We start from the raw sequence: 20,282 nt of genomic DNA, 5'->3' as shown, positions 1-20,282 counted from the left end.
TTACCTTAATCCTTTCCAATTCATACTGTCAAAATTCATACTGTCCCTATTAAGGGTGAAATGCCAACCTTCATGCATTTCCCTATGGTTCATCTCAAGTTATCGAAGTTATATCCTTAATTCCACCTTTAAAAAGGTACTTGCATCCTTCCATGGATAAATCAAGTCATATATCCTTGATAGATTATCTTATTCAATCATTCCCACCTAGATAGTCTATACCAATTTCACAATAGCATCCTTATTCAAACTGAGGTCAACACATATGGCCTTCAAAAGAAAACAATGGTTACCCGCTTTTCTTTCCTAATTTGGTAATGACAACAGGGATGTCCTGGAAGATATTGGTCGTGTTCAACGTGAACTTCTTCTTAATAGTTCCTCATTTAATTTTGTTGTTTATCTCAACAGTCATCTCAATGTTAGGATGTCTTTCATACCTGGCGTCTCCCTTTCTGGGTATCATGCCACCGGTCTTACACTTCACATTCTTGAAGGTCACTTCCTTCATCCAATTTTCCTAATTTCCTACTTTCTTGTCTCCTCAGTCTATCAACGTCTCATTATTTATCCTTCGAACTATCTCAAGGTTTCCTCGAATTCTCCCAACTTAAAGGGGGTACAATATGTACATCTCTTATGCCTTCAACCATCAACTTTAACTCATAGTGAATCATCCTCATCCTGACGATCACATACTTTTCTATTTCTATTGCTACGAGTCTTTAGGGTTTCCTCATACCCAACTCCCTTATCATTCCTCAAACTCTATTGCCTTTATATTCCTTTCCACTTCAGTTTCTTTTTTATTTTCCTTTCTCTTACGATCATTTCATGAACCCACTAATCATTTACTTCAAACATCACATCATTCTGGGATTCGTGTCCTCAGAACGAATCTTGACAACTTTTACAACTTAGATTCATAATTCATCATACTCGTCCACCTTTATTCTGGATCTAAAGCTTTTACACTATCTCTCTAACCTTGGGAATTACTTTCTCGAAAATAATTGACTGAACTTTAATCAGTTTATCATAACCTCTGGCTCCGTGCCTTTCTTGGTCTTTCACCAGCGGGTGGTCTCTCTCTTAGGAGGGTAAGTGACAAAAATAGCCTTTTGTGATTCGTCAATCATTTAGAATCTCAAATGATTCCTCTATTTCCTTTAGCCAGGATCTTGCCTCAACTGGGTCAGCTTGTTCCTTGGAACTCTGAGAGCTTAGCGACTTAAAGGTCCTGAAAGAATTTCACACCACATTATTTCCTCAGGGTGGTGTTTGGGGGTAAAAGTATTAGTTTTGTGTAGGCAGGTCCATGAATTGCCTCATAGGAATACCGTCTTGGTGCTCCCTTCCTTGCTCGAGTTCTATTTCTCAGTCTAAATATTTCTTCCTGCTCCCCATAATCGGGGTCATCTTATATTTTAAAATCCTCATTTTCCACTTCATTATGTTCTGGGTTCCTTATCTCTTAATTGCGACCTCCCTGATTATCACATTCAGGGTTTGCCCCAATTCTTATTCTTCGTGGGGGCATAATGCTTGGAAAAATTTTGAGAATCTCTTTATATTTGTCTTACTTACTTTGCTTAATTCTTTCCCTCGTTCAATCCTTACATGATCGTAAATTATGAATTCTCAAGTTCTATAACTTCATGACACTCTTAAGTATTAATAGTGCAATTAACAATATGAACTTATTCACCACAAACTGATCTGAACTGAAAGAAACGAAAATATATATAACCATTCGTTCGAGGGTGCAATAACTAAACACCTGAAAGAGAATTACATCATTTGTCCTGATCGCTTCTATCCCAAAAGTATTACCATAGATAATCATCTAGTCATTAAAACTAATCATTCATAATTTAGGCTAATCCTCCAAAAGTGGTGCTGCATGTAATCCTTGTCTGATTGCCCAGACCCTGCACACTATTATGGATCAAGAAATGCGGGCACGCACGACATCCCTAACTTGCTCCATTAAGGCGGTGATGAGGTCTAAGATAGTCGCAAGTAGAGCTGGATCAATCTGACCCTCAAGGTGGCCTCTAGCTGTAATTCGGGTGGTAACCTCAATCCTTTCCATGCTATAAGCTAATCCTGCCGGAAGTACCCCACCCTCAATTCTTGGTGCAGTAAGTCGGTCCAATATATCACTTCTAACATTACGGGCCTCAGACAGGCCACCCAAAGTCATATGATAATTGGCGATAAGAGAAGCCTGAGTGGTAGCATCTAGCAGTCCATGGGGTGCAGGTGGTGCAGACCCAGGAGATCCAAAAGGATAACCAAGCACGGTATCAGGTGACAATGGGGGCTATGTACAGGGGAGGGAACAGGAATTGGTGGAACCTCATGAATGTCTACCAGAACCTCTGGGAGAGGGTTTGCTACTGGTAGAATTGATGATATGGAAGGTCCCACTCCTTCTGCCCTCACTATCCTTGGTGCCCTTGGTAACTCTTCATCCTCTAGTGCCACCCTCGAGGCCATTCTAGCTCTGGTAGCCTCCCTGACTACGGTCATCAATTCCTCAGCGGTCCTCTCTTCATTCTCTTTAGGATCCTCCATGAGATCCTCCTCAGCAGCAATCCCTTCTGGGATAACATCCTCAACCGCAACATTCTCATCCGGTCCCTCGTTAGGGTACTCTATCGGATTCACAATTTGATCTCCAACATGTAATAAAACATTCTCATGTTGATGCTCCTGAACCTCAGGGTTCGGTGCCCCGCTGCCCTATACGAGAACGAACTATGTTACTATCATGATATTTATAAGGGTTCCCATAAGGGTTTTAATTGTCAGTACTACGCTAGGAAGTCTGACTATGAACTTGGCAAGAGTTCTTATTATCTTAGTGAACTTCTTATCTTAACGCCGCATCATCTCTGAGGTTTATAACGTTTGGATCTGATACCATTCCTGTAACACCCCCAAATCCGAGGTCGGGGATCCGGGTTGTCACGAGTTCCATTTCCCTTAATAATACGTAATCTTAATAATAAACCAACTACTGCGTACTGTGACCCCACAATATACACACACACCACAAGTTATAGTCTCAGAGATGAATACCAAAAATAACACAAGTCATTTTATTCCACAATTATAAACCATTTCACCTCAAAAGGGTTTTTGAATAATGTACATATTCTTTGCCATTATTACAATTCATAATATACATAAGTCTGGTTCATCAATAGTTGAAAGCCTAACCTATTGGTAGTTCCTACCTCAGCTACGGCGGCATCAATGCTTCCAAAAAACCGCGGAACGTTTCCTAACCGCTTGCGAATTGGAAGCTTGGTCTTGTTCATCTTTGCTATCTGTTGTTGTGTGATGAAAGAAGAAAGCAAGGGTGAGCAACAAGCCCACTGAAATAATATGTATAATAATTAACAATATATGAGCATTCTCATAGTACTCATGAAAGTCTTGGTCAAGAAGAAATGAACCAAGTTGATATCTTAACGCGACCAAGTCGCAAAATATTCAGTATATATAAACATATATACTTTTCACAATCTTTGAAATCCTCTGACATGTATAATATACACAGAGTTCCAGTTTATAATTGTATAAAAATATCGTTGCAAGGTGATCTCATATATCTAACCTTGTCTCAACGTTTTTCTGAAAATCTTTATCATGCATAAGATAATCATTAACTGGATATAAGTTGAAAAGATGAAGTTACAAGATACTCCAATATACTTATATCTTTTCCGAATACTACTTGAACCACCACCGTTCAAGGTATAAACAGTTTCGAAAGTTCATCACATAGATGAGACTACAAGATAAGACTTGAATAGATTCAATCTTTGAAATGTTGTTTAAAAGAAATGAAGTTATGAGATACTTCATTTGAGGGAAACATCATTATAACTGTTTGACCCTGTCAATATTTCATCAATCACCCATCCGTAGCCTTTCGATCGAATGCTCCGGGTAGTGTTGCAGAAATATCCAAACTGGATGATAAACTCATTACGGGAGTTTACCGCGCCAGGAAGACCACTCGCGATGATCAGTCGCAGTAGTGCAACCCCACCATTTTCTACATGTAGAGGAGAACCTGTCGAATTTACTTGTCAACCGAGCACTGGACTCCTAAGGAATGGACCGTCTTAGCGGAACTTCCAGGCCATTTGGGCCAATATAATAAGGATGGGCCGGCGCCACTCGACCACTTACGCCACTCCTAGTTCAGATGAAATCCATGACTCTGAAACGTAAAGCTTGTCCCCCCTTTCCCCAAGTAGAAACTTTTTGATACGGCTCCACCAAGAAGTCGTATCTAGTTGGAAAGGAAAACTCACCGATATTTCCCAGGCGGTGCCTGTTAATGGATTAACTTGTTCTAAGAGTTTTACTTCCCGAGTGTTGGGTAAGTAATCAAAAACTCTTTTATCAAAACAGCAACCTTGTTGCGAATATAAAACACACCACAGAGCCGGATCCCTCAGGTTTTGAGCGAGTATTTTAATCCCCTTCGAAAGGAGGATCTTAAATATAAAAATGAGTTTTGGGATCCGTCCTAACTTTTAAAATCATTTTGAAGACTCGAAAACATTTTAAAGAATATTTGGAGTAATGCTGATTTAATAAAATAAATCGGTCCCGATATATTAGAAAATATCTGAATATTATTATTTAAATAATATTCCCATAAGGATAATCCTTATAAAAATAATCGAAGTAGAAGTTTTAAAACTCATACTTGAAATGAATAATAAATAACTAAAGATATACTTATACGAAAGTACGATCTTTATTTGAATAATCGAAAATAAGTTTGATTATCGAAACATTATTCTTTAATAAAATAAAGAATATTATTTAATAAATAAGCGGAGTCATAAGTCCTCAAATGAATATTTAAAATAATATTCATTAAATAAAATAAACGGAGTCTTAAGTCCTCGAATGAATATTCAAAATAATATTCATTAAATAAACTAAACGGAGTCATAAGTCCTCGAATGAATATTCAAAATAATATTCATTAAATAAAATAAAGTTATCGAATAAACCTTATTCGATTAATAGTTTTGAAAACTATATCTATATATATAAAAAAAATATATATATATATATATTATACTCGAGAACATCGACTCCCATTTTAGAAATATGTTCACCTTTGGGTCCTCTATACTAAGGGTATACGCAACTACTGCTTATCTCTAGCATAGGTATTATGCAACTTATAAGCAATTGAATCAACAATTAGATATCAAGATTACGAAACAGACATGCATATATACCATATCAGCATGCTCCAATATATCGCAGGATTTGCTAATAACATTCATGCACTTATCACAAGATAATGCATATACATATATACATCACACCAACAGTATAACGAGTAGAAAACTTGCCTGAGTGTTCCCGGATAGACTTAAGCTTAGAGTGGGTCCGATAACCTATGAACAACAACATAAGTCGGAATTAAACCCCGGTCGCTTAAGAAACTAGACTTTAACCAATTGAACCCTAACGTTTGCTTTTGCGCTTAACGATTCACTTAAGTCGCTCGAGTACCCTCGGCTCCACCATTTTTACTAAATTAACCATTAAGAGTTTTAAGGCGATTCTTTTGCGAGTACCCTACCAACTGTCTAACCCACTTTACACAATTGTTTCATAATCCAATTAGTCATTTAAGGGCCTTAACCAATGTTTCAAAGTAAGGCGAGGGGTAATGGTTCGTTCGCGAAACGCCGTTACTTAAAACGGTCGTTTCTCCTAAACCGTACATCGGATTCAAGCGAACCACATATCAAAACGAAGCTCGTAACATGAACTATATAATCATGGCATTGGTCAAAACGTAACAGTGAGTTCACGGGTCCTAATGTTAAGAACAAAAGCAGTCTAGGGTAAATCGGGCATTACGACGGCTATGTTTACGCGATTACCAATTTTAAACCATTCAAATCAATTCACAATTCAACCCACAATCACCACTACAACCAAACTTCATCCATTCTTTACTATAACAGCCCCAAAAACTCAAGATTTCCAATTTATACTACTTCTCAATCATGAACTAAGAGCTTACTTAAGTTCATTAACTAATAACCAAGATTTACAACTCCAAAAACATCACAAAACCAACCAATCTCTAAATACACAATAATCATGCCTCTCATGAACTATATTACTCATAATAAGCTCTTGACATTCAATAATAATGCTAGGTTAAAAGATTATACCTTCCTTGTGAGTAGGAGTAAGTAATGAGAGCTTGAAACAACCTTGGAAAATCCTTACTAAAGCTTTATCTAAACAAAAACACAAGATCAAAATTTGAAGTTCTTGAAAAACACTATTCACTCTCTTCTTCCATGAATTATTGGAAGAGATTGTGAAGAAATTTGAAGCTTAGACTCATAGGATATCTATATCTATGTACAAGGAACCTTAGATAATTACCTCACTAATTAACAAAACTTGGAACTTGGATTTGAATTTTTTCTTTCTTTGAAATGGACAAAGGCCGAGAGCTTCTTGTTGGATAATGAAGTCAATTTTGTGTTTTGTGATTTGAATTGTTTTGCTTGGTTGTTTTGCCTTTTGTTTTGCTTAATTATCTTTTAACCATGGTAAATTTTGTGTGGTTTATAATCAACCAACACTTCCTTCCCTTTGGTCATGCTTATGTCATCCTCCTATGTCATTTTCCCACACTTGTCCTCTTCTTGTTGGTGTGATGACATCATCATCATTAACCTCTTTGATTAACTCCTAATTACTTGGCTAATGACCGCTGATCTGTTATACGGTTCGCTTAACTTTCGTTCTCGTTTATCGTTTGAGGGATCATACCCGGGATCTTATTACTTGGGTTTCCTTAACCTTTCTCAATACATTATATTCCTTTTATGATCCTCTCTTATAATCCTTGAATTTAAATCCTTTTTATCCTGTTACCTTATACTCAATTCTTTCGGTATCTGGTGGATTTTCGGGAAAAATCAAAGTATTCGAATTTGGATTCGGACGATCTTTACATACACTTATATACAATATTGAGTACTAATAAGATCTCAGAGTATCAATAAAAGAACGCCTACATAGTGTGGCATGGAAAGTTTTCTTATTCAGCATAATCAGCAAAATCACTATTCATAAGGGTTACAAAAAGTCCAAAACAATTGGGGTTATTACAATAATGTTGAGATGGTTAGTGATGATAATGATGATGAAAGTGATCAAGAGATAGTGGCTAATGATAATGCAGAAAAATCTACTACAAATGAAGCACACAATTCAACATCTGTCGAGTTACACAATGCTTCATCCGTCGGTTAGCAATCTGCTTCATCCATCGGTAGACAATAAGCTTCATCCGTCGAGATGCAAAGTGCATCATCCGTCGGAACAATAAGAGAAGCTGAGAGTCAAAACAGATCACTTACAGAAAGAACCCCATCTTTAAGTCAAAGATCCATAAACTCAGGGGGAGTTTCTTATAATCAAAACTCAGTCACACATCAAGACAACAATGAGGCCTCTTCATCAAGAGCTAATCTACCACAACAGAGAAAATGGACTAGAGATCACCCTTTTGAGCTCATTATTGGTGATGCATCTTCAAGAGTTCAAACAAGAAAAGTAACTCAAGAAAAATGTCTGTATAACAGCTTCCTTTCTAAGGAAGAACCAACGAAGGTAGAAGAAGCTCTATTGGATCCTGATTGGGTTTTAGCTATGCAGGAAGAGCTAAACCAAATTAAAAGGAACAAGGTATGGAAGTTGGTACCCAAGCCTAAAGGGAAGAATTCAATTGACACCAAATGGGTATTCAAAAATTAGATGGATGAAAATGGCATAGTCATCAAGAACAAAGCTAGATTGGTTGCTAAGAGTTATTGTCAACAAGAAGGAATAAATTTTGATGAAACTTTTGCTCCTATTGCAAGACTTGAAGCCATCAGAATTTTCCTAGCCTATGCAACCCATGAAAATTTCAAAGTCTATCAAATGGATGTCAAAAGTGCCTTTCTGAATGGAGATTTGAAGGAGGAAGTCTATGTCAGTCAGCCTCCTGGCTTTGAGGATCCAAATTTTCCAGAATATGTCTCCTATCTTCTGAAAGCACTTTATGGATTGAAGCAAGCACCTAGAGTCTGGTATGCTACTTTGTCAAAGTTTCTCTTAGAGAATCACTTCACTAGAGGTACTGTTGATAAAACTCTATTCTTTAGAAATGTTAATTGCTCTTGTATACTTGTTCAAATTTATGTAGATGATATTATATTTGGCTCTACAGATGAAAAACTTTGCAAAAAGTTTGCCAAATTAATGCAAAGTAAGTATGAAATGAGCATGATGGGAGAACTAACTTACTTCCTTGGTTTACAAGTTAAGCAAGTTAGTGATAGAATAGTCATTAGTCAAACCAAATACATATATGATATTCTAAAGAAGTTTGAAATAATGGATTGCACATCTACAAAAACTCTCAGGGCCACTGCTACTAAACTTGAATTAAACACTACTAAAAAGTCTGTGGATATTTCAAGTTATAGAGGCATGGTTGACCCACTTCTGTATTTAACAGCTAGTAGGTCATTTATAATGTTTGCTACTTGTCTCTGTGCTAGATTTCAGGCTGATCCTAGAGAATCTCACTTAATAGCTAATAAGGGAATTTTCAGATATCTCAAGGGTACACCAAAACTTGGCTTTTGGTACCCTAGAGATTCTGGTTTTGATCTAACTGGTTATTCAGATGTAGATTATGCAGGTTGTAGAATTGATATAAAAAGTACAATAGGAACCTATCAATTTCTAGGAAATAAGCTGGTATCCTGGTTCGGTAAAAAGCAAAATTTAGTTTCTACTTCTACAGCATAAGCTGAATATATTGCTGCTGGCAGTTGCTATGCACAGATTTTATGGATGAAAAACCAATTGTTGGACTATGGTCTGTAAGTGGAAAGAATTCCTATTTTCTGTGATAACACTAGTGCAATTGCCATTACTGAAAATCCAGTACAACAATCAAGAACAAAGCACATAGACATCAAGTACCACTTCATTAGGGAATATGTAATGAATGTTACTATGGAACTTCATTTTGTTCCAAGTGAAAAGCAACCTGTAAATATCTTTACCAAGCCACTTGATGAATCCACCTTCTCTAGGTTGGCAAGTGAGTTAGGTATTCTCAATTATTCTTAAATCATTATTGATATTTTTGCAAGTTGAAATGCAGCCAGAAACTTAATTGATTTTTATGTTTTTGAATGAAAATTTGGCCAAGTTAAATTCTACATCTCGATGGATGTTCATTATCCATCGAGTTTGATGATTCGTCGAAATAGAACAACCTAGTAAAAAAATCAATTACTTTTATAGAATATTTTAAACCCGACGAATAATTGTCTTATTCTCATCCGTCGAATTATCTAGATCTTAGCCGTTAAAAGCATTGAACATTATCCATCGGATATACTTACAGTCTGTAGGTATATCACGACGGATAATTGACAGAATTTTGAAAGTTTATTTTATTTTTTAAACGGCTATTTTGGGCAATTTTGATTGGATCTTTAATTTTTATTCTTTTTTTTATAATCTGAGAATACATAAAAGCCTTACTTCAAGTTTATTTTAACTTTTATCTTTCTCAATTGCAACTAACTGCTATCTTCCTCCTCAAACTAAAATCCTCTTTCTCACTGTAAATTTCCTCACTTTAACAATGGCACCAGTAGTCAAAATCATGTCTCAGTCAGGGTTCATCTATGAGAAGAACAACTTCGTTGCACTTGTGAACAAAGAAATTCCCTCATCTGAAGAATTTCACAAAATGATGGATTTTTTAAAGGATGCAAACTCAGTTATGCCATGCTGAAATCACCCACAATCTACTGTGAAGTTGTGGAGGAGATATGGACAACTGCTGTGTACCAGTCTACTGACAAAACCATAACTTTTACTCTTAAAGGTAATCAATTCTGCATTAACAGTGATATAATTCAAACATGCTATAAGATTCCTGAGAACACTACTACTGAACCACACACAGATGCTAATTTAGTTACCATGCTTAATTCTATTGGCTATGCTCTTCCTACCACTAAGTTAAGTGAGATTAGAAGGCTAGGTCTTAGAAAAGAGAGGAGTTATTTGTGTGATGTAGTTACCAGGGTGTTTTCTGGCAAGGTAAGTAATTTTGATTCTGTAAACACAGCCATGCTTAACATGCTTTATGTGCTAGTTACTGATAAGTTCTATAATTTCAGTGACATGATCATGTTTGAGTTAGGTTACAAGTTAGGGGAAATCAAAAAGAGAGGTAAAAGTGTCTATTATGCTAGATTCTTTATGATTCTTGCTAACCATCTTGTTGAGGATATTGTCATTGAGAACCCAACCAATAAACTCGATTATTGGGTTCAAGAAAGGAGAATGATTGCAGATCTTAATAGAGCAAGTCATCACAAAGAGGTGCCCCTTTTCTATTTTCCAATCATGGAGGGCCCTCAGGTAAGTGAGGTAACCACCACTGTCTCTACTATTCCAACCTCCCAAATTTCTTTGTCTTTGAGTGTGGCTATGGCATCTGTGTCAATGACCTAACAGATGCCTACCCAAGCCACCAAAATAAAAATTTCCAAATCCAGAACAAAGAAAACCCCCTCTGGTGTCTCTCAAAAGAAACCAGTTACAAAATCTACCAAAACTAAAGAGGGGAGTGTGAAGGATGGTAAGATAGGTGAGGGACAGGGTGAACATCAAAGAAACCCCAAGAATAAGGATGGAGAGGTGAGTGTACCCAAGCCTAGTCACACCACAGTTTCCCAACAAACTGTGGTGATTAATAAGGAAATCAGCACAACTCTAGTTTCATCCTCCCAAAAGGATGCTCCTATTGAAACAAGCTCCCAACCAGGAGCACAGACCAAGAGGGTAAGGGACACAAGCTCACCCCAGACCTATACCAGAAAGAAGAGATCTAAAACCATTGGGGATGCACAAGGAACACACACAGTGCAAACTGTAGCTAAAGACTCAGTCACTGCACCATCTCAAATTCAGTTTGATGTGGCTCCAATAAATGTGGAGTCACAGCCAGAATCCTTAATCATAGAAGCACCACAAACACCAAACTCTCCCATAATTTCTCTGGATGTGGATATGATCAACACATCACTCCCTGATTCTCCTTCTTTAACTCTGTTGGAGAAGCCAAAATCTAGTGCAAGTGAGCATCATCTTTTAGATGATTTGTTGGCTCACTTTCCAATTCTTTCAGGGACTGTTGAGACATCTGTGCCCAAATTCTCATCAATCTGCACAGAGTCTACAATAGTTTCCACTCCAAACTCTATCATTTCTTCCTTTCCAATGGATATTGTTCATTCTTCGGTTAGTGATTGTATCCCGACGGATGTGCCTAATAGCAGTCATCCTTCGGCTATCCTAACTACTACCCCGATGGATGTTCTTCATCCGTCGGTACTCACTATACACACTGATATTTCAACAATAGTTACAAGTGTAGATGAGTTATAGTTGTAAAATCATTCTTAGAACTGAGGGAAGGGAGTGAATTGAGTGAGAGGCTGAGTTGTTCTCAGGAAAAAGGAGAGGAAAAGAGAGAAATCATGCAGGCTATTTCTTCTAGCCTGGCAAAAGAGAGTGAGAAGAGTCCAACCTTTGTAGGTGAAGGTGAGGGTATGAGGGTGGTGAGCCAAGGGGAGCTCTTGATGCAAAAATAGAGAGAAAATGAGAGAAAAGCAGGTACAACTGAATGGGAAGAGCCCATTGTAAGTGAGTTAATGGATGTCAATGAGGCTGACAAGAGACAGTTAATTCAGCAAGAATATCAAGCTGTTTTAGACTCTGTTTCTTTTGAAGCTGAGGCATTTACTCACCCTGTGTCAGCATATCAAGTTCTGGCTGAACAGGACAATGTGGCTACAATTAGGATGCTAAACTTGGTGCATACAACTGCTTCAATGCAAAGAGCAAAGGATGCCATCACAACCATGCCATCTACAGCTGGTGATGATATTGATTATGGAACTGGTGGTTCTGAAGAGTTCTTTGGAGATGAAGATGATGATGAAGAAGAGCCAATGAACATAGGGGGAGAAGCAAGCCCTAACTCCAGATCTGGCATGCCATCTTGGGCATTTTCCAAAGATTATGATGAACATCATTTCAAGTCCACTCTCATCCATATAATCAAACAGACACATACTGCTCTTCAAGCCACCACTAATGCTAGCACCAAGAAGCTTCTACAGGCACACCTCAACTCTCTACAATTACATCCAATACAATCTCTTCAACACAATCTGTATGTCACTTCAATCAAAACAGAGATTGACTAAGTCAAGAAGGATGTCTCTGAAAGATTGGATTCTAAATTTCCGAATGCAACGGTGCTTGACATCAACAGACAGTTAAGGAAGAATTCTAGTCTTGCAACCAAAGTGGATTCCCTGGATACAAGACTAAAAGCAGTAGAAGCATCTCTCACAGCTATTCATTTACATCAAGCACAACAAACTCAATTGCTTCAAAAGCTAGTGGCTGCACAGACTTCTACCTCCACTCTACTTGATGCTAACAAAAAGGGGGAGAAAGAAGATTCAATTGTCCCAGTTAGTCAAGGAGGGTCAACAAGTGAGGGGGAACAATTAAACATTCGAGTCAACAAAGTAATTGTTCCAGCAATTACCTCACAAAGCCACCAATCTTGGATAATATTGATCTAATCCAATTAGCAGATGCTAAGTTGAAGTTAAGTGAACACCTTAATCAAAGTAATGTGGTGGATGTTGAACAAGCAGTAGCTGCACAGTCGAAAAAGCTAGGTGAAAGCATCAAAGAAAGATTTGGACACATAGAGAAATCAGACAAGATCTTTCATCACTACTCATAAGTCAAGCAAATCTTTGTGAATGAAATGAGTCTAGGTAGCTTGGAAAATGGACAAACTTCATGCATAAAGTCTCCAAAGGCCAATCTGGTTCAAAGCCTGAGAAGAATTATCCAAAGTCATCAGACAAAAATCCTGTGGATCTTATGTTTGAGACTCCAAGGCCAGATAAAAAGAAGTTGTTGGCAAGGTCTATTGCATTTTTCAAAGATCCATCTGACTCAGTCCTAAAGAGAAGAATTGCCAAAATCTATAGGAATGGTAAAGAGATTTGTGTGGTGGTTGAACACCCTCGGTTTGTAGCAGCTAAGAAGGAAGAAAAAGAAAGAATCAAGCAAGAAAAGAAGCAGGCTACTCTAGATGCTAAAAAGCTCAAACAAAAAAAGAAGCAAGATGCTATCTTGGCCAAACTTCAAGCTGTGATATCTACAACTGAAATCTTCAAAGAGCAACCTGTGAATGCTAAAGATCAAGGTGAGAAAATGCACAAGGAACCTCAACAGAAAAGAAGATTCAGATACAAACTCCATTCAAAGAGAAAATTGGACTTCAGTAATGACGAAATGGAAGATTACATTCCCAAACAGTCTACTTCTACAACTCAAACATCAAAACCCTCAGTAGTACATAAGGAATTCAAGGTAGATTCAACAAAGAACTTTCATGGTGAACCTATAATTCCCAAGGATGAGCCAATAGACTGGGAAAGATTGCAAATTCCTGAACTCAATTTACCTATCTTCAATAAGACAAAGAAAACAAAGATAAGAGCAACCAAGAAGATCAAGCCTGTGAGTTTCAGATCCAAAGCCCTAACCGAAGCTAAACCAACTGTCAGCAAGGGAGATCTTCTATACATCTGTGACATTAAAGAATTTTCAGAGATTAATCTCTACATGGATGAACTAGAAGTAGTGAGAGCAATTGATGCTCACAGAAATCTTCCTGAAAGATTGGTATTCAAGTACAAGGGAGGAAAGGAAATCACATGGCCTCTTCACATTATTCTTCAAGAAAGCTGCTCTGTACTGATAAAAATCTTCACACTATTCAACAAAAACTTTGGGTTCAATGCAACTGCTAAGAAAATGGTACTAAAGAAGATAGAAGATCTAAAGAGTAATAAAGCCAAAGATGCACTCCCAAAAACTCTATCAATTCCCTTCACAGGAAAGAGAGTGTATTTGAGGCCTTATTGGCTGATGGAATTCATGGATGACAAGGGTGTTAGAAGATTCTTCAGACTGGATGACCAATTGAGTATCTCTAGCAATGAGACTCTATTAGAAATGCAAGAGAAGCTGGATCTATCAGATGCTGGATAACTTGAATTCCACAGACAACTCCAAAATCAAATAGAAGAAAATAACAGGAAGATTGGGAAGAAATCCAGACAATCAAGGAAATAGAAATCATCTGCTCAGGCTAGAGGAGCACCTTGATAATGATTGTGAGAATTCTTTGTACACTTTACTTTGTTCAATTTTCAAATAAAATTTTTGCACTTGTCAGTTTTATCTACTATATTTCAATCTGTACATTTAAAGTGTTTTGTTATCATCAAGTTTCTCTTAATTTATGGCTACAATTCTAGTAGACCTAAATTGGGGGAGATTGTTAGGAATATGTTGTGAACTTGATGATAAGATAAACAAAACACCTTAGTAGATTTAACTTAGTGAATTTGTAGCTCTCAAAAGATATTTTATTATAGTCCCGACGGATGATCCTTTTAGTCCCGACGGATGATAACCGAACATCCATCGAGAGTGTAGCTTATGTAACAATAAGTATTGTAGCACATATCTGCAAACAACATTATATTAGTTGAGTAGATTTTGTAGGATTCTCAAAGTCATGTTGACTACTAATTTGATATACATAATAGGGTGACTAATTGTAAATATAAGATGTCTTGTAATTCTGTGTAAATGAAATAGAGTCAAGTGACGGAAAAGGCTCCCGACGAATGATTTAGAAGGACTCCTGATGAATGATCAACAAAGGCTCCCGACGGATGACCAACAGAGTCCCGATGGATAATCTAATTTAAAATAGCAGTTGATAGTGACAACACAGTCACATGCGTCGGGTGTTTGCAAATGGAATGTGGCAGCCTAATTGCAGGTGATAGAGAACAAAGAAGCATTACCATTTCCATGCAAATGTGAAGATAGTCAAAGATGCAGGATAGAGTAATGTAGCAACATGATATTAGACTAGATTCATTTTGTTTTATTGTCTTGTCTTATTATCATGTAACTTGGTGATATATAAACCAAGAGTAGAAAGTAGAACCAAGTAACTAAGAAAGCTTATTATTTCAAGAGAAATAGATAAGGCTGTATCTGCTAAGAATTTCTCTGTAAGTTTTTTTGTTCATTTGTAAGCAGCTGTGTGCTATTCAAAGCATCGCAGGATTCTCAATCTGATATATATATATATATATATATATATATATATATATATATATATATCTGTGGTGGATAAATTATAATCCACCAGAAAGTTTTAAAGCTTGTGTTTTATTACTTAGTGTTTTGATTTCTATTATTCTTCTATTCTGCATTACTACAAATCAAACACTGTTATATATATATATATTAAGTTAGAACATTCTTAAAATTGAAAAAGGAGCCATAATTACATTTAACCCCCTTCTGTAATTCTTGTTGTATTTTTTGGGAATAACAGAGATAATTGTCACTTCTATGGAAATAACTGGATGATGGGAAGTTAAATTGTCGAGCTTGTTCAGAAGATCTAAAGAAGAAGACCAACAATGGTCAAGCTTCAGGTATCGGGTTAGAATTGGAGCAAAAGTTGTTGCTCTAGTTGAAGGAACTCGATACCTAATTTTGCCCATAAGGCGAGATTGAGAACTTGATAAATTGTTATTACGTGCCTGCCTTTAACGGGTACATTAAGTCAATTTCTTGTCAGGACAAGAAATGTTTTTATTTTAATTAAATAAATAAAAGTTATTTATTCTATTTCAATGATAAGACTTATAATGTCGCATAATTAGTTAACAATTTATATGTTCCAAGATGACTCAAATCAAACATTACCTCTAGCATTGTCGTTAAGCCAATGAGAAATGCATTTCTGAGTTACATATAGATGGATACTTAGATAAGTTTGATTTTGAATCATACGAAAGATGCAAACTTTGTCTCATTGGAAAAATGACTAAAGCTTCTTTTACCTGAACAGGTGAAAGGGCCACCGAACGATTAGGACTTATACATAATGATGTATGTGGTCAAATGCGTATGATGGCAAGGGGTGGCTTATACTACTTCATAACATTTACTGATGATTTCAGTAGATATGGATATGTGGTTCTTATGAAGAACAAATCTGATTCTTTTGAAATATTCAAAGAATATAAGGCCGAAGTAGAAAAGCAAACAAGGGAAAAGTATAAAAGTTTTACGATCAAATCGTGGAGGAGAATACTTAATCCTCAAATTCATGAGTTTCTTGAAGGAGTGTGATATCGTATCATAACTTACTCCTTCTGGAACACCTCAATGGAATAGGGATTCTGAGAGGAGAAATCGTACCTTGTTGGACATAGTACGATCGATGATGAGTCAAGCGGATCTTTCAATCAGTTTCTGGGGTTATGCTCTAGAAATGGCTGCATATACATTTAACCAAGTTCCGACTAAAGTAGTTCAAAATACTCCGTATGAGATATGGACTGATAAACATCATAGCATGTCATTTATGAAAATTTGGGGACGTGAAGCGTTTGTAAAATGTTTAGCCTCTGACAAGATTGGACCGAAATTAGATATATTCTATTTTGTGGGATACGATAGTGAGACTAGGGTATAGTTTTCATAATCCTAACGAGAACAAAATGTTTGTTGCTCGGGCCGCTGTATTTCTTGAGGGAGAACTACTTTCTAAGAAAATCAGTGGGAGGATAATACATCTCGATGAAGATCGAGAACCACATGATAACATTGAACCAGAGTTTGAATAAGATCAGGATGTACCTGTTCAGGAAACACAGGTTATTCGTAGATCTAGTAGGATTCACCATGAGTCCGGGAGAAATTATGGATTCCTTTTGACTCAAGATGGTGGATAATGATAAGCCTCTCACATACCAAGATGCTATGAACAGTCCAGACTCCGAGAGATGGCTAGAAGCCAAGAAATCCGAGATGTAATCCATGTATCAAAATAAAGTATTGACTTTAGTTGATCCACTCGAAGGGGTAAAACCTATAGGATGCAAGTGGGTTTTCAAGAAGAAAACTGACATGGATTATAAAGTACAAACCTATAAGGTGTGACTAGTGGCAAAAGGTTTCTAACAAATTCATGGTATAGACTATGATGAGACTTTTTCACCAGTTGCTATGGTCAAGTCCATCATGATTTTGTTAGGAATAGTTGCTTACTTTGACTATGAGATTTGGCAAAAGGATGTGTTTGCAAGAAGGTTAGTGGGAGCCATGTGACAATCCTAGTATTATATGTAGATGATATATAACAGATATGGAATAACATAGCTTCTCTAAAGGATGTTAAAACTTGGTTGAGAAATAGTTTCTCGATGAAAGACTTAGGCGATGCTACCTATATAGTAGGGATCAAGATCTATATAGATAGATTGAAGAGATTAATCGATCTAGTCAAAGTACATACATTGATAAAGTATTTTATGATGTAAGAGATAAGGAAATGATATGTTTCGATGCCTCATGAGATAGTGATCTCATAGGATAACTGTCCTAAATCATTAGATGATAAGGGTCGTATTAAAAAAGCTCCATATGCTTCAGTAATTGGATCTATAATGTATGCAATGATATGTACTTGTCCTGATATTTCGTATGCTTTGAGCATGACGAACAAATACCAGTCTAATCCAGGTGAGGGTCACTGGATAGTTGTCAAGAATATTCTTAAGTACTTAAAGAGGACTAAAGATTTATTTTTGGTGTATGGAGAAGATATGGAACTGGTAGTAAAGGGTTACACTGATACTAGTTTCTTAACCTAATTTCTGGATAGACAAGGATGATTATGTGTCTATGTCCGGTTTGTGTTTTGTCTAAATATAATTGATGTTAGCTTGAATAGTTCACAACAAGAACATTGATGATTCTATGGAAGCCGAATATATTGATGCTTTCAAAATAGCCAAGGAGACTGTTTAGGCATGTCCTTAAGCGATACCACCTTATTAATGGGATTAATGATCAAGGAGATATAAATGTAAAGTGCATAGTAATGATAGTGTTGCAGATCCACTGACTAAGGCTTTGTCGCAGTAGAAGCATGATGGTCATACTAGTTCCATGAGTATTAGATACATGGGTGATTGGCTCTAGTGCAAGTGAGAGATTGTTAGTGTTTGTGCCCCAGAGACAACACTATGATATTTTAGTTTAAGACATTTGGATTATTAATGTTTATGTTCTATCGATTATTCCCTTTATAAATTATTAATTCTTAATTTACTGCGATATAAATGTTAGATTATTAAATGTCCTTGGAATATGATATACAATTCTATATCTCTAAGTACGTGACTTAGAAATGAGATTATGATAATAGTATCAATATTCCTAAAGGTCTCTAGTCGAGTATTATTATTAAGGGACAATATAATGCATTAAGACTGGTGTGTTTGTTGACTGATGATCACATCTCATTGATCATAGGTATAGTGATACTAAAGTAAAAAACACAGGCATATGTAAATGTACATGATGTTGGACAGACCCAATGTGAGATTCTACATGTATGTTGTGTCACAAGTAATTCTCACAGTGATAAAGATGTAATGGTCCTTAGAACTGAAGTCATTATATTTCTATACAAGAATTAATATACATTGATTCCATTAAAAGTTATCCTTGACCGGGTAATGATAAAAGTGGACATTGAGTATATTATGAATCGTATGAGAAATATGAATGATCTAGATGGGATTTAACCCTCCTATTTTAGGAGTGACATTATTGGCCTCTTGTGTGAGCTAGGCTATGAAATGCGTGGCCACGCTCAAATGTTGATTTGATATGATATACTACTCATTGATCAAGGAAACCTAGATAAACATTGATGAGGATGACACATAACATGCCTCTAATTTAATCTATAATATGTGGTTAAAGGGATTATATTACATTGTACGTTATTCACGAAAGGTTTAATCGATCACCGATTTAGTTATTATTATATGTGGAGCAATGATGTATTACTAGATATCGCTTATTGTTTACGATTTTAAATTAGATTTAAAATTCGTTGCCAACGTAATAATAACCTATAGGGTCACACACAAAGAATGCTTGAAAGATTATTTAATTTAAATTGAATTTAAATTATATTAAAGTAATTTGAATTATTTATAATATTAAGTAAGTATGACTTAATTAATTAGATAAATATTGATATTCAAATTTACCAATATTAATTATGAAATTCAGTTGTTAAATAATTAAGTGTGACGTAATTATTATACAAATAGGAATTTTGAATTAATAATAACTCCTAATTAGTTAAGAGTTATAACTCTTTTTCTACTCTCTATATAATATCTCTTGGGTGGCTGATTCTGTAAGCAAGACTTTTATAAAAAACTCTATCCACCAAGAGAGAAGATGGAGAGAGCAAGGAGAAACGATATTGTGTTAGTACACATTCAATCCTTGTGTTCAAGCATTCGTGTGGATACCGATAGAGCGTAGATCGCGAGAGCGGGATGCGTGGTGATTGAACAAGTTTTGGATCTCCATTAGTCAACCAATTTGTAAAGCTTCTTAAGGTAAACAATCTGATCTATGAATTAAATATTTGTTTTTCACATGGATCCTGCGGTGGGTTTCAAAAATTCCAATTTTTCACGTTTTTAATTACCGTTTCCGTTGCGTTTATGTGCTCGAAACCCAATATTTGGTACATGCTATTACGTGTTGTGTAAAACCTATGTTTATTGTTCTATAAAGTAAAAACTGGATACTTTGTTTAAGTTGTAACAAATAGATCTAGAAAATCTTGAACTATCTCAAGAAAGAAGCTGAGTTCTTTATCAACAAAGAACCCATAAATTTGTAGCAAGACATACTTGATTCTAATATAAAATTAAGTGAGTTTTGAAGATAGTGTGTTCATGTGCATATTTTATTATTTCTGTTAAAACATATTATCTCTACAAGTTAGATTATTTTGTTCACCACTTCCATAATAGTTCAAAAAGGTTAAAAATAATCCAAAGCACATTTACCCCCTCCGTGTTGTATTCATTACCTAACATGCAATAAATCACTTGTTCACATTCCCCTTTCTAACGATACTAGTAGGATTTATAATTTATATAAACATA

The sequence above is a fragment of the Apium graveolens genome, chromosome 7, assembly GCF_009905375.1.
Source record: "Apium graveolens cultivar Ventura chromosome 7, ASM990537v1, whole genome shotgun sequence".
In the NCBI taxonomy this organism is placed as follows: Eukaryota; Viridiplantae; Streptophyta; class Magnoliopsida; order Apiales; family Apiaceae; genus Apium; species Apium graveolens.
The sequence above is the reverse complement of the archived record's forward strand: the minus strand, read 5'-3'. Positions refer to the sequence as shown.